Raw genomic sequence first — 5,261 nt, 5'->3', positions numbered from 1 at the left:
ATCCCGATAATTCATAACAAACACCGATAACGAACTCTGCGAAACATGAAGTCATAAATGTCCTGTGAAAAATGTCGTTCTGACTTTTTGACTATTTTAAGGTTAGGCTACAGGGCAAACCCTTAACCCGATCGTCTTTGTTTTAGGCTCAAATTGTAGCTGACTAAATTGTCCAGAGCCGTTTTTCTCAAATTTTTGATATCATTCTTCGTTTCCAAATTATCGAGCACCAAAATCAAAAATTCGGAAAAAATTGAATTTTATTTTCACTATTTCGACTATAACTTTTTTTGTTTTTGACTTTCTCGAATAATTATTTTTGCACCTTACAGCTCTCGTGATTATGCGTCTTTTGAGCCTATTTTTTAATATCATATCTTCACAACTTTCCGAGATATAAGGGGATCGCACTTTTTCGTGTAATCGGACCGTATACTGGAGCGAACGAAAAGACATTTCCAATGTCAAAATAAGGTAGAATAAGTAATTTTTCCTCTCCAAATTTTCATTTCGAGGCAACAAGTAGCAGCCGCGGGCCATGATTGCAGTGAAACCCACGTCGTTTTTGCCGCTGCACAAAGAGCATTGTTAATTAATGAATGGCTAGATAATCAAATTAAATGCCTTTCGGTGTCATAACCTGGGTTTACAATGGCGTTTGGTTTTACCACAACAAAATACACAGTAGGTATGCAACTTAATTCCGCTGGCTCAGAAACTAAAATCCACCTTACCTTACCTTATTTTTCACATTCACTATGGAATAAAATATACACGGCTTCGTTTTCCGCATTTTTATACAATATTCACATTTAAAACTTTCGAGTATCCTGCTGATTTATAACTGTTAAATGTAAGTACCTACAAGCGTTTTTTAGATAAAATATAGTATTATTTTAGATTTATTTAGGCTTATTTTTATTTTAGTTTACTTTTAATTATAGTTTTAATCATAATGTAGGTACCTGATTCTTATATACTTACAATAAATATTTATTAGCTTTAAAAAGAGTGCATGTATATATGAATAGTCTGATAATAAAGAAATATCAGCAGCAACCATGAACTGCCCTTCGAGTCTTCCAAAAAAATTACATTTGTGGCTAATATTTGAGCTTCCTAAGTATATAACTGGGGATTTCTACTGCGGCTGGCTCTTCTTCCTAAGAGTTTACCGACCCCTGGCCTAGCATTTAAAATTGATAACGATTCCTTTTGGTTTCTATCTAGGAAAGCAAGTTCTGTCACATCATTAGAAAATACCCAAAGTTACGCCATTCACTGGAAGAGAGGAGGCGTTTCTATATGATGCAATCCACGCAAACCTGAATATACAGATATGAGCAATAAAATAACACTCAATAAGTATTCACCGAACATCGAGTATTTTGCTTAACAATGGCATAACTGAATGCGTGTATGGATGGCCACATCAATGAATCAAAGAATTCGACAGCCAGCGTTAGATAATATTTTGTAGATACCTACCTAATACTTACTTAAAAATCATTTTAATACGTATCGAATCGAAAGGGTTGGCGTGGCACTATAAACAATAAGTAGCAATATCTTAAAAACTTTTAATTTTTCACTACGTTTATGTTCAGTAGAAATTGTAGGTATCCCAATTAAATTGAGGTTTTTGTATTCTATTTTTTTAAATTAGTGAATAGTAAAACCTTCATAATTACTTCCATTGCACAAAAACATACAAAGACGTTTATTTTCTATACTTAGATAACCTCCACTTACAATAACTCATCTCTTAACCTTGTTAGTGGCGTGCTTTGTTTTCGGACAAATTAGTTTGAGTGATTGCAGCTAAATGGTTAATAGTAATAATTTGAGTGCATCCTTCGGACACGGAGCTGCTTAAACTAATGTAGTTCGGACCTTGCTTGAACGGCTTGAACCTCCTATAAAGCTAACTATGCACTATCCAGCGCATAGATTATGAAATTTGGGACTTATATTCTTTATTTTAAACTTATAATACTAGTGAGGCGAACCCACATGGCTCCGCCTTTTTAAAAAAAAACATAAACTTAATCGTCAAAAAATTGTGTATAATTATCAAACCTGCTCACCAAATGCAGCACAAAGGAGAATAACCGGACATACGAAAGACTTTTCACCCAACCTGAAACGGAGACCTTTGATTACGATCGGTCAATTACTATTGCGGTTGTTCTTTCTGTCAATGTGCCATTTGTATAAATTTCCCCCAATGACACAAACAGCTGAACGTGAGTAAAATAAAGAGAAGATTTTTGCACAACCCAATTACGTAACTACATAAACCTAAATGTAACCTACGGGAAATATTGAATTAAGAAAGAACCACAAACTGTAAAATAATAATATGTGACGTCCCACGGTCAAAGGTACCTTATGGCGGGTATGGAGTTATGCATACCCCAGTAATCTACAATAAATAAGCTATCGATAACACAAAAGATCAACCTTCTAGGTTGCGTAGTTACAGAGATATGATTTTTTGAAAATAATGTTGTGAAATGAGCAACTTTACGATAGAGAAGTTTTAAGTTTAGCCGCCTAAAAAACTATGTTCCTGAAGTAAGTTACATAGTTGACTACAAATAATAATACCTTATATATGTGAGATTAAAAAAATATTGCGACTTGTTCTGTAATGCAAATAGAAACTTTTAATATCGACTGATTTATGTGTATACTAGCCAATCTCTTGAAAATAAAGTTTTATTTCATTTTCACGATTGATTGCAATGAGCTCTCAAGATTTAAATTCTATCTATTAGAAAACGACACTGACAGACAGTTTAAGCAAAAAACAATACCGATTTAGAGGTGAAAATGTATTTTCTGACTTTTTCATATAAAATCACAAAATTGAATATTTTTACTTTTAATGTGACACACAATCAATTTTTCTGAGCACATATGAAAGAAATTCTGTCATTCAAATGAAATAAATCCTAAAACCCCAACTAAATACTATATTTAACCCCTTATGCCACTTTAAACTTACATAACAATAACAGTATTTGCTCCATACATTTACGAAAAGGTACCTTATGGAAATAAATCTAATATAGACGGTCAATCAAATCTTGTCAGTAGAAAAAGGCGCGAAATTCAAATTTTCTATGAGACGATATCCCTTCGCGCCTACATAGTTCAAATTTGCCGCCTTTTTCTACTGACAAGATCTGCTTGACCAAGTATAATACATCACTACAAAATATCAATCATATTACAGTTTATCTTTTATGAATAGAAAATATTAATTTACATTAAACTGCCCCAAATTTAATTAGTTCTTCGTCATAATAATCTTGAAAAAGACCAATAATTTGTATGTAATGAAAAGGTACCTTGTGATTAAGTTACATGATGAGGCATGATGATGATGGAACAGTTAGGATAAACTAATAATATTTTGGGGTTAAGATGGTATAAATCGTCTATTTCTTATCAATAATATATTTCGGTTGCTATTGAAGATAAGCGGCATTGAGGTTCAATGACCTCAGATATTCCATAAGGTAATGCGTCGGGTATTGGCATTTTTCAGCAAACCAATGGCTGATTTACTGCATGCGACCAAACCAAATGAAGATTATTCTAGTTAAGAAAGACTTGACGAGAGTAACTTTGGTATAATAGCAGGCTACTTGGATTTGTGATGTCGGTCTATGTACGGTTATAATATTTGCGAGGCGCCCCAACCAGAACTGAAATTATCAAATTAGTTTTGCAGAATGCTAATACAGTTCTCTACCAAACTTCTTTTCCCGTATTGACTAGTTTTTTTGGGAATTTTCAATCTTTTTTCCATAAGGTACCTTTTCTACTAAACTCTGAGACGACATTACTAGGCTTATAACTAACTTATAACAAAAATAAAAACAGGTAAACAAACGTTACGCATTAAGGTTTCAGATCACACAATAAAAAAAAATTGAGCATTTTTTCACCTCTTTACAAAACATTTCATATCTCCGAAACTAGAAACCCTCATAAGGTACCTTTTCCCGTGGAACGTCACATATTTTTATACAACTCTGCCTGGGAAGCTATAGCGGTGCGTGAATGGAAAAGTAGATAGCAAACTATCACATCGGAAAGAGAGAGAAACGACTAATCAAAGATGTCACCAAACATTTTTAAGACAACTGCTACTTTCAGCTTTGAAAACAATTCAACTTGGATGATGCGCATGCTCTGATAGATATTCCATAGCCGGCCTTGGACTCGGCGGATATAGCGATCCGTTGTGTGCAGCGCAGGCGATGATTAATGGTTCGTCTAATTATTATTAGTAGTACCATGTATAAATAATATGTATATAGCCTGTGTGGGAACACATTCACTGTTCTGTCGCTCTGAAGCATACGCTGAAAATGTTATCAAAATAACTCGACTTACAGGCGTGTTCTGATTTGAATAACAGGTTATGAATTAGATCTGGATTAGTTATGGATGTGATCTAAATTTAAGGTATTTTTTTAAATTGTGTTGGCAAATAAGTAGTTTGGATAATGTTTCAAAAAAGTAGAAATACTTGATACTGAAAATCAATCATCCTCTGCTGGATATTCCGTAGCTTGCTTCGAGCAACGCCTGATGGAATGATCCGTTTTGTACGCGAGTGATGCTAATGATTAATGGTTCTTCTAATTACGAGCAGTAGGTAATTATCCAGTGTGGGAACACATTCACTGCGCTGTCTGAAATTAAGCTGAAAATGCTTCTGTGTTGGTTTAGGCCAAGGCATCAGCTAGTAAATGAATCAACCATACAGTTCCCGCAGGAAGTTTCTAGAGTCGCAGGCAGAGTGCCCCAAAGGCAAAGGTAATCGTGTAAAATCCTCAGTATGCGTGCGCTAACTGTGCATATACAACCAGCTGCAAAAGTGCATGGCCACTTTGTGCACATTGCATGTGAATGCAATTTTGAAGCTCGCTGTACAATGAGCTGTGTGTAGTACCTCGTCATTCTAGGGGAATAATTTTAAAATGACGCCTAGCACTACAGTATGGTCACAGTAAAATTCATATTGTTTTAATTTAAATATTTAGATTCCTGAAATACCTTGCCAATAGAATGTAATGAATGCTAATTCCTCATTTTTAATATGTGTAATTATGTACCTACAATAATAGGTACCATTATTAGCTCTATTATCAGCACTATTGCTACTGCTGCTGATGACTCGCAACAATGCCGTAATTATTGTAATAATAGCATCAGTTCATTTTATTATTACACCTTAACTT

This window comes from Cydia splendana, chromosome 9 (assembly GCF_910591565.1).
Source record: "Cydia splendana chromosome 9, ilCydSple1.2, whole genome shotgun sequence".
Classification (NCBI taxonomy): Eukaryota; Metazoa; Arthropoda; class Insecta; order Lepidoptera; family Tortricidae; genus Cydia; species Cydia splendana.
The sequence above is the reverse complement of the archived record's forward strand: the minus strand, read 5'-3'. Positions refer to the sequence as shown.